Below are 11,614 nucleotides of genomic sequence, written 5' to 3' on the forward strand. Positions count from 1 at the left end.
TTTTATCAGTATTACGACTCCGAGTCGTGGGGCTGGAATTAGCCCCTTCAGGATTGCAGTATCAGCAGAGAAGGAAGAAGTTCCAGTTTTGATAATTCATTGTGCAGAGGATTTGTTGTCCACAAGAAAGTATAGCATCTTTAGTTTATGTTCCAATAGGAAATTTTGTTTTGTTGAAAGCCGTGTCAGCAGTTCACAGAACCAGTGTTGAGCCCTGTCAGACATAAATAATGGGAACTGACAGCTCTCCCATATCATATTATATGGATTTCATAAAAAGCCTTTCCTTTCCATTTATTAATGTTAGCTCAAGCAACTCACATGAAAAAAAAACGCCATGCAGAGAAGCTGCAATATATTAGAGACATTAGAATCAAACGTTATTTCTAACAAATACAGATGGAATTTATTGATTGCCTCTTGTCAAGGTGACATAATTCAAGCAACACATAGGAATGAATTTTCAAGATGCGGTCTTCCTAATTTCAAATATTGAGGAATGGTATGAGGAATGGCAAATAGTTGACAGTGAATAATGAATGCAACTTAGTTTGCACACCGCTTTAAGTAGTAGGTGTGTACATTTTGATATGAGTGGAAATACAGTGGTCATAGTTCACATATGTTGCTCTGTGTCATTCATGTAAGGGTGCTATTTTCACAAAAATGCTGGCAGTGTGATCGGGGTGAAAAGTGACATCATGGCTGCAGTAAGACCTGAAAGCACATGTGCATTATTACCGAGAAAATAGTCAGGTTATAATGCAACATTCAAAAGCAGTTTGCACCAATTTATCAAATTATAGTATGACAAAGGCCTGGATTTTCTGCTCCTGCCTATGGTGGGCATAATAACAGGCGAGACAAGAATATATTGCGGGAACTGAAAAGTCAGCTTCCTGTCAGCTGGAAAATTGGTTGTGATCGTACACTCCAGCCTTCAGTGATAGGCCGCATATCTTTTTTGACCTTGTCGGGCAGATCTTTTGAATACATTGAAGACCGTCATGCATCACATCCAATATATATATTTTTTTCCCAATTAAGGGGCAATTTAGCATGGTCAATCCACCTACCCTGCTCATTTTTGGGTTGTGGGGATGAGACCCACGCAGAAACGGGGAGACTGTGCAAACTCCACACAGACAGTGACCGGGGGCCAGGATCCAACCCGCGTCCTCGGCGCTGTGAGCACCACATCCCATGTAAGCACATGGTGAACTGCACTTCACTCATGATTTTGAGGTAAGTTTGCCTACCTTGCACTGTACTGTGCTTGTGTCCCAGCGGACTCTGCCAGGCTTTAGAACGTTGACTTCAGGAGACTTTCTCAGGCAATGCTCCATATACCAGACAAGTGGGAAGGCAGAGGTGGGTTCCAATGTGCTAAAGGTTAAATGTAGGACTCATTGTCAAGACAGGCAAGGGTGGGGACTGGAGGACAAAGGCTTGACTGGGGGAGGGGTGGGGGGGGGGGGGGGGGGGGTTTGGGAGGCAGGATGACTGAGAGTAAAGAGACTCGAGGGCAGCTGTCCCAAGGGAGTCCCAAGCGGATAGGCATGACAGCCGACTAAAGAAGTGATTAAGTACTGATTTGAGCTTGACGAGACTGTCCTTGTCCCAGTCCAGGAAGGAGGAGGGCATGTCAGTCTACTGTCAGTGGTGGCAGTATACTGTGTGGAGGGTGTGATCAGCACCTCACACATAGCGGCCCGGGGATTTTCTGACAGTACTCAGCCGGAGATGGCGCAGTCACAGTCAGGTGGAATATGCAGCTTATAGATTGGGAACAGGTTATGTAAGACTGGGCACTTGATAGGGTGGAGAAGGTGGTCCCTTTATGTCATGGTACAGTAGGCCTCAAGGTGGCGAGGGGTAGGAACATCCACCTCAAATGACCAAGTAAGTAACACAGGGATATCATCCACTGTCGCAATGAGACCCAGAATTACAAGGATACGACTGAGGGTAACAGAAGTGAGGGAAACCTGAATATCATGTTCCTTCAGGATGATGAAGGGGATTTCCCACAGTCACACAGGGAGAGTCGAAGCTGGCCTGGTAATAAAACCTGAGGACCACTATCTTGGAGCCTGACGCAACGGAGCTGCTGAGGCAGAAAAATGGCGAACATTGTGCCGTGAGGCATGATGGTAAAAGAGGCTAACAGACTTCTGTGTGAAAAGCTGCAGCTCAGCAAAATGAATTTTGTGGGAAAATGGAGAATGACAATTTGTACGTCTGGACTTCTCACTGATAACATTTTGTGCCGAAACAGTAAAAACAAGACTCTCTAAGGGCAACCAATGCCTACATGGCAAAGGATTGTTTATAAGAAAGAACTAAAAACCTTCTAAAAAAAAGTTTCCGAGATTCCGTGAGGGGCCTCACGGTAGCATGGTGGTTAGCATCAATGCTTCACAGCTCCAGGGTCCCAGGTTCGATTCCCGGCTGGGTCACTGTCTGTGTGGAGTCTGCACGTCCTCCCCGTGTGTGCGTGGGTTTCCTCCGGGTGCTCCGGTTTCCTCCCACAGTCCAAAGATGTGCAGGTTAGGTGGATTGGCCATGCTAAATTGCCCGTAGTGTAAGGTTAATGGGGGGGATTGTTGGGTTACGGGTATACGGGTTACGTGGGTTTAAGTAGGGTGATCATTGCTCGGCACAACATCGAGGGCCGAAGCGCCTGTTCTGTGCTGTACTGTTCTATGTTCTATTTCAACAGTGATAACCCTGGGATCAACATTCGCAAGAAGAGACCCAGAGTTTGGAAACTGAGAAGGGCACACCTTCCAGAGCGGGATTGGCCAGCTCCCTTTATCGGATAGTGTTTTGAGTTCAAGTTGCAGGTCTTGAATCTTATGTAACTGTTCAACTAGGTGCATAACTAAAGGATCAGTGAGTTAAGTAAGCTTGTATGAAATTAAGTTTGTACAGAGTATAATCCACATTTTGATTGATTTGTCTGTTTCGTCAGTTGAAGCCAGTAGAGGGCGACAACAAGCAGTAGAAAATAAAACAAAAAATAGCTATTGGGAGGGCTGCTAGCACTTCTGGGAGGAGTGTCTCAAAGCACTTCTGGGAGGTCAATTGAAGGGGAACTCATCTGAAATCTGTATTCCCAAAGAAAGGAGGTATGCGCAACTGAGATGTGTTAGGAGTCTCATTGTCCCATCAGAGGCAATAATAAGCTATCAATGTAAATGTGTATTAATGCGAGTTCAATTAACAGTGGTTAGCACTGCAGCCTCACAGCATCAGGGCATGGGATCAATTCCAGCCTTGGATGACTGACTGTGTGGAGTTTGTACGTTCTCCCCGCGACTGCATCTGTTTCCTCCAGGTGTTCCGGTTTCCTCCCACAGTCCAAAGGTGTACAGGTTCAATGGATTGGCCATTATACATTGGCCCTTAGTGTTCAAAAGGTTAGTGGGGGTTACTAGTGGGGGTGATAGGGTGAGGGCATGTGTCTAGATAGGGTGCTCTTGACTTCTGGTGGCGGCTATGAAGTGGGCAGTTGCACATTTGGTGGCTCCTGCTCAAGGTGGGTATTTTTAGATCTTTTCCCCACCCTCTGGTGTGGCTGGTGGATGGATCCACAGACTGGGAGTGGGGCAAGAAGGAAAGAGCTACTGGAGCAGGAGAGTCTTTGTGGTGCGGCACAGGATAAGATGGCAGAGAGCAAGTGGTTGATGGAGCAGTTAATAGAGTTCCTCAATGAAAAGTTTTGGCAGCAGAGGAAAAAGGCCCTGGAGGACCGAGCCAATGTGGTGGAACCGATTAAGTCAGGGATCGAGCAAGTGTAGCAGAGGCTGGAGTTTCAGAGCCTGGCGATCCAGAAGGTTGGAGAGGTGGTGAGGAAGCACAAAGAGCAGTTGGCCTCATTGGTGGCAAAGATGGCAGAGATGCGGGAGACTTAGAAGAGGCTGAGGGAGAAGGTGGAGAATCTGAAGAATTGCTCCAGAAGGCAAAACCTCAGGATTGTTGGGATGTCTGAAGGCCGTGGCGTACATGGCAAAGATGCTTGAGAAATTGTTGGGGGGTGGTGGCCTTTAATCGGCCCCTGGAGGTCGGCTGAGCACACAGGGTGCTAATGAGGAGGCCGTAGGCGAGCGAGCCGCCGAGAGCAATGCCGCTGTCTGGACAAGAAGATGATTCTTCGATGGGCAAGGCAGACCTGGAAATTTACCTGGGAAGGGAACAAGCTGCGGGTGAACCAAGATCTGGGGGCAGCAGTGGTGAAGATGGGGACCGGGTTTAACCGGGTTAAGGCTACCCTCTTTAAACAGGGGGTGTAGTTTGGATTATTGTACCCGGCCCGTCTGTGGGTGACTTTCCAGAAGCGAGAATATTATTTCAGCACGCCAGAGGAGACAATGGAGTTTGTGAGGGACAATGGACTGGGAGGCATGTGAGGACATTGAACTGTGGAGGAGTTGGTATGTTCTTTAATGTTTTTGATGGGGGGGGGGGGGGAGTTGTTTGAGTGCATGTTTTGTTACTCTTTCGAGATGTATGGTTGGGTGGGGAGGGGAACCTGGGAGGTAGGGTGATTGGAGGCCTTCGACGGGGGCCATCATGCTAGCTGGGCGGACTAGTTAACAGGTGTGAAGTGAGGGGTTTCCAGGAGGCAGGCGTAGTGGGGGGGGGGGGGGGGGGGGGGCTGGTTCTTTGCTTGAGGGTTGGGGGGGTAGTGGGGAGGGTTGCTGACAAGGATGTGATTGGTATGGTGCAATTGGGAAGTGATTGATGACGGTGGACAGCTGTCGGCAGGGGGCTGATTGGATTTGGAAGGGGGTGGGGTCCCCTGACCAGGCTGATCACGTAGGACGTGAGGGGGTTGATAGGGCCGGACAAACGCTAGTGTGTGTTCACACACTTGAGTCTAAAGGCGGAAGCGGCCTTTTTGCAGGAGATGCACTTAAAGATAGGGGACCAGACAAGGTTCAGGAAGGGATGGGTGGGGCAGGTGTTTCATTCGGTGCTGAATATGAAGACGAGGGAAGTGGTGGTGTTGGTTAATAAGCGGATAGTGTTCGAGGATCGGTATTGTGGCCAATCCGGGAGATATGTGATGGTTAGTAGAAAGTTGAAGGAGATGCCGGTGGTTCTAGTAAAAGTCTGTGCCCCAAATTGGGATTATGTAGATTTTATGAAGCAATTGTTAGGGAAGATTCCTAACTTAGACTCACACCGGTTCATTATGGGGGTGGGATTTTAATGTGGTTTTAGAACTGAGCTTGGACTGAGTCTCAAGTTGAGGTTGTTGGCAGTGGCGAAGGAGCTGAAGGGGTTTATGAAGCACCTTGGGGGTTTGGGAGGTCAAGAGCAAAGGAGTTTTCATACTTTTCCCATGTGCACCGGGTGCCCTTCTGGATTGACCTTTTGTGTTAGATAAGATGTTGCTAGTGGCGGTGGCCGTCTCGGAGTATTCGCCGATTGTGATCTCAGACCACACGCTGCACTGCATGGATTTACACGTGGTGTGGAGAGACTGGATAGGGGGCTGTGGCAGTCGAGGAGGTGTGTGTGAGCTGGTGAGGGCAACCGTTCTGGGGTACGTGGAGCTAAACGATACGAGGGAGGTCACGACCGTCACGCCGTGGGAGACGCTCAAGGCGGCGGTATGGGGAAATTCATGTCAATTCGCACGCACAGCTGTAAGCAGACTGGGCTGAGATGGCAAGACTGGTGGACGAGACTTTGAGGGTGGATAGGAGATACGTGGAGGGGAGGGTGGATAGGAGATAAATGGAGGTGCCAGAGGCAGGATTGTTGAAGGAGAGGCAGAGGCTCCAGATGGTGTTAGAGCTAGTGTCTAAGGGAAGGCACTGGGGCAGTTACGGAGAGCCAGAGGGACGGTATATGAGTATGGGGAGAAGAACAGCAGGATATTGGTCCATCAGCTGAGGAAGCAAGAGGCGGCGAGGGAGATTGGCAGAATGAAAGATGATAACGGTAAGGTGGTGATGGACCCGGAGTGAGTGAATGGCATGTTCGAGGTGTGTTTTAAAAGGCTATACGAGTCTGAACCCCCAGTCGGGGGGATGGAGGGGATGCGCCGGTGTTGGTGTTTCCCACAGTAGAGGAGGGCTGGTTCAGGGACTCGGGATCACAATTGGGTTGAGGGAGGTGAGTAAGGCACCGGGACAGTACGGGTTCCCAGTGGACTTTTACAAAACATATATTCTAAAAAGATTAATAATGAGGGTTAAAAACTATAGTATGAGAGAAAGTAGTATAAAGAGAGTAATATAAAGAAGTACAGGAAGACTTTCTATCAGTATTTAAATAAGAGTTAACAAAGTGAGCATTGGTCTTATAAGAAGTGTGTCTGGGCAATTGGCAATGGAAAGTAGGCCTAGGGTGAATGAATTGAAGAGGTATTTTGCATCGTTCCTCACTATACAAGACACAAGTAACATCCCAGAAGAAGCTGTAAACCAGGAAATGGAGGGAGGGAGGAACCTTGGAAAATTACAATTACTAGGGAAGTGGTATTGAGCACTTTGTTGCTCTGCGGGCTGACAAATATCCTGGCCCGATAGACTTCACCCTAAGGTCTTGAAAGAAGTGGGGCTCATGAGATAGTTGATGCATTGGTTTTAATTTTCAACATTCCCTGGGTTTAAGGAAGGTTCCATTTGATTGATCTTCCTACACTCTACACCAGCATCCCCCATGATGATGGCATTGCTGCAACAGCCTCAGTCCTCAACACCGACAACTGCCAATGTCCAGACGCAATTCTGCAACTCATCCGCTTCATTCTAGATCACAACGTCTTCACCTTTGACAACAAATTCTTCAGACGCATGGAACAGCCATGGGCACCAAATTCACACCTCAATATGCCAACATCTTCATGCACAAGTTTGAACAAGACTTCCTCACCGCACAGGACCTTCAACCGACGTTATACACCAGATACATTGATAACATTTTTTCCTTTGGACCCACAGCGAAGAATCACTGAAACAACTACACGATGAGATCAATAAATTCCATCCCACCATCAGACTCACCATGGACTATTCTCCAAATTCTGTTGCATTCTTGGACACACTCATCTCCATCAAGGACGGTCACCTCAGCACTTCGCTTTACCGAAAGCCCACAGACAACCTCACGACGATCCACTTCTCCAGCTTTCACCCAAAACACATTAAAGAAGCCATCCCCTATGGACAAGCCCTCCGTATACACAGGATCTGCTCAGACGAGGAGGAGCATAACAGACACCTACAGATGCTGAAAGATGCCCTCGTATGAACGGGATATGGCGCTCGACTCATCGATCGACAGTTCCAACGCGCCACAGCAAAAAACCGCACCGACCTTCTCAGAAGACAAACACGGGACACCACTGACAGAGTACCCTTTGTCGTCCAGTACTTTCCTGGGGCGGAGAAACTACAACAGCTTCTTCGCAGCCTTCAACACATCATCAATGAAGATGAACATCTTGCCAAGGTCATCCCCACACCCCCACTACTGGCCTTCAAACAACCGCGCAACCTCAAACAAACCATTGTTTGCAGCAAATTACCCAGCCTTCAGAACAGCGACCACGACACCGCACAACCCTGACAGGGCAATCTCTGCAAGACATGCCAGATCATCGACTTGGATACCACCATTACACGTGGAAACACCACCCACCAGGTACGCGGCACATACTCGTGCGACTCGACCAATGTAGTCTACCTCATACGCTGCAGGAAAGGATGCCCCGAAGTGTGGTACATTGGCGAGACCATGCAGACACTGCGACAACGAATGAACGGGCACCGTGCGACAATCACCAGGCAGGAATGTTCCCTTCCAGTCGGGGAACACTTCAGCAGTCAAGGGCATTCAGCCTCTGATCTCCGGGTAAGCGTTCTTCAAGGCAGCCTTCAGGACACGCGACAACGCAGAATTACCGAGCAAAAACTTATAGCTATGTTCCGCACGCATGAGTGCGGCCTCAACCGGGATCTTGGATTCATGTCGCATTACATCCACCCCTCACCATCTGGCCTGAACTTGCAAAATCCTACCAACTGTCCTGGCTTGAGACAATTCACACCTCTTTAACCTGTGATTATCCCTCTCTCTGGATCTGTAATGATTTGATTATCTGCAAATGCTCGCATTCCAAGCATTGTCCGGCATCTCTGACTTTGTCTATACAGTAGTCCCCCGTTATACCGCGCTCCGCAATACCGCGGTTTGCGATATACCGCGGGGGGGCTTATGGACCCCAACTGTCAGTTGTGTCAATTTCAGCGGCCGGCTGATTGTTTCAGTGAGAGCAGCTTCCCTCTCTGGATCAAAGTGAGCCGGCCGCTGAAATTGACACTGCCGGCTGCTCTCTCCCTCCAATCAGAAACATTAAAACTTAAAAGTTGGATTGGAGGGAGAGCAGCCGGCAGTGTCAATTTCAGCGGCCGGCTCACTTTGATCCGGAGAGGGAAGCTGCTCTCACTGAAACAATCAGCCGGCCGCTGAAATTGACACTGCCGAGGGTGGGGCGGGTGTTGGGGGGGGGAGAAGAGGGGGGGCGGGTGTTGGGGGTGGGGAGAAGAGGGGGGGGCGGGTGTTGGGGGGGGGGGGAGAAGAGGGGGGGTGGGTGTTGGGGGGGGGAGAAGAGGGGGGGCGGGTGTTGGGGGGGGAGAAGAGGGGGGGCGGGTGTTGGGGGGAGAAGAGGGGGGGCGGGTGTTGGGGGGAGAAGAGGGGGGGCGGGTGTTGGGGGGAGAGGAGGGGGCGGGTGTTGGGGGGGGAGAGGAGGGGGGCGGGTGTGGGGGAGACCCCCCTGGGGGTGTGGGGGAGAAGAGGGGGGGCGGGTGTTGGGGGGGAGAAGAGGGGGGGCGGGTGTTGGGGGGAGAGGAGGGGGCGGGTGTTGGGGGGGGAGAGGAGGGGGGCGGGTGTGGGGGAGACCCCCCTGGGGGTGTGGGGGAGAGAGGGTGGACCTGCGGGTGTTGGGGGAGAGAGGAGGGCCCTGCGGGTGTTGGGGGAGAGAGGGGGGCCCTGCGGGTGTTGCGGGAGAGAGGGAGGCCCTGCGGGTGTTGGGGGGGGGAGAGGTGGGGGGGGCGGGTGTTGGGGGGGAGCGGGTGTGGGGGAGACCCCCCTGTGGGTGTGGGGGAGAGCCCCCCTGGGGGTGTGGGGGAGAGAGGGTGGACCTGCGGGTGTTGGGGGAGAGAGGGTGGACCTGCGGGTGTTGGGGCAGAGAGGAGGGCCCTGCGGGTGTTGGGGGAGAGAGGGGGGCCCTGCGGGTGTTGGGGGGCGGGGGAGGAGAGGGGGGGGAGGGGGAGGGGGCGAGCCGGAGGGTGTGGGGGGGAGAGGAGTCTAGTTGGAGGATGTGGGGGGAGAGGGGGCGAACCGGAGGGTGTGGGGGGGAGAGGGGTCTAGTTGGAGGATGTGGGGGAGAGGGGGCGAGCCGCAGGGTGTGGGGGAGAGGGGTCTAGTTGGAGGATGTGGGGGGAGAGGGGGCGAGCCGGAGGGTGTGGGGGAGAGGGGGCGAGCCGGAGGGTGTTGGGGGGAGAGGGGGCGAGCCGGAGGGTGTGGGGGGAGAGGGGGCGAGCCGGAGGGTGTTGGGAGGGAGAGGGGGCGAGCCGGAGGGTGTGGGGGGAGGGGGGGCGAGCCGGAGGGTGTGGGGGGGAGAGGGGTCTAGTTGGAGGATGTGGGGGGAGAGGGGGCGAGCCGGAGGGTGTGGGGAGGGGCGAGCCGGAGGATGTGGGGGGAGAGGGGGTGAGCCGGAGGGTGTGGGGGAGAGGGGGTGAGCCGGAGGGTGTGGGGGGGAGAGGGGTCTAGTTAGAAGATGTGGGGGGGGAGGGGGCGAGCCGGAGGGTGTGGGGAGGGGGCGAGCCGGAGGATGTGGGGGGAGAGGGGGCGAGCCGGAGGGTGTGGGGGGAGAGGGGGCGAGCCGGAGGGTTGTGGGGGGAGAGGGGGCGAGCCGGAGGGTGTGGGGGGAGAGGGGGCGAGCCGGAGGGTGTTGGGGGGGAGAGGGGGCGAGTCGGAGGGTGTGGGGGGATAGGGATCTAGTTGGAGGATGTGGGGGGAGAGGGGGCAAGCCGGAGGAAAAAAAAAGAAATTGACACTGCCGGCTGCTCTCTCCCTCCAATCAGAAACATTAAAACTTAAAAGTTGGACGCCAAGTTGCTGAGGGAGAGAGCAGCGGGCAGTGTCAATTTCAGCGGCCGGCTGATTGTTTCAGTGAGAGAGCAGCTTCCCTCTCCGGATCAAAGTGAGCCGGCCGCTGAAATTTTAATTGGATCCACGATGGGGGTTTTAAATTTATTTAAAAATCTATGCTAGCGCTTCCCATTGTGAGTCTACGGGGGTCTGACCTCTCCCCCCGCACCCGCGTAGACTCACAATGGGAAGCGCTAGCATAGATTTTTAAATAAATTTAAAACCCCCATCATGGATATCCGCGGCTCGGATACAACGCGGGTGGCTGTCTTGGACCCCAACACCCGCGTTATAAAGGGGGACTACTGTATAAATGTTTCTGGATCATACCTCTCCATTCACCTGAGGAAGGAGCTGCGCTCCGAAAGCTCGTGTTTGAAACAAATCTTTTGGACTTTAACCTGGTGTTGGAAGACTTCTTACCATTTGATTGAAAGATAGCAAATGTAACTCCTTTATTCAAAAAGGGAGGGAGACCGAAAGAACAAAACTATAGGCTAGTTAGCCTAACATCTGACATCGGGAAAATGTTAGAAGCTAGGATAACCCTCAGGAGGACCAGGGAGGATCACTAATCAATCCCCCATGGGGCTCGTAAAATATGAGTTCCCATGGTAGCGGGCGGAGGCATGTCCAGATGGGACTCATCAATGAATTTTGTATAGAAAGACGTTTTCCACTCATGTGCCCCACCCACCGCCTGTTCACCACCCAGTCATGGCATGCAAGAATATGGGTGGATGGCTGATAAATCCCAGTAATATTAGGGAAGGTGCTCCAGAGGGGAACAGTCACATGGTTGCTGAAGGCCACACCCATGGCAAAGCTGCCAGAATTGATAGTGTGCATGCCACCCAGGCCAGAAGCCAAAGCTACCTCAGGCCCAGGCCTCACAAATTTACCAGCTCAAAAAGGATGAGATGATACAGTTGCACTGTACCACCGCCACCAAGGTTGCCCCAATTAAAATCAAACTTCAGATTAATGGTCACTCCCTGCAAATGGGAATGGGCACAGAAGCCGCCGTCACCATTGTTGATGAACAGACGTTCAGATGCCTCTGAATGGGCATCGTGCCTCTGGGCCTGTGAGACACCAGGGCCAGGTTGGCCACATATACGGGGAAACCTCTACAGATTGTAGGAACCACTATGACCCCGGTTACCCATGGGCAGCAGAAGGTGCGACTCCCTCTGATAGTCATACGAGGACCAGGGCCTAGTCTGGGCTGAGACTAGCTCGAATAGATCCGTTTGGACGGGCGGCAAATTTTCAAAATGGAAACTGTCGGTCTATACGAGGTAATTGGAAAATACATTGACGTATTTCAAGAGAGCCTCGGTAAAATCAAGGGAGCAAGGGCAAAAATCTATGTAGACCCCTCTGCTTACCTAAGTATTTCAGGTTACAACTGGTCCTCTGTTCCTTGCTCGCCAAGTTG

The sequence above is a fragment of the Scyliorhinus canicula genome, chromosome 13 (genome assembly GCF_902713615.1).
Source record: "Scyliorhinus canicula chromosome 13, sScyCan1.1, whole genome shotgun sequence".
Lineage (NCBI taxonomy): Eukaryota > Metazoa > Chordata > Chondrichthyes > Carcharhiniformes > Scyliorhinidae > Scyliorhinus > Scyliorhinus canicula.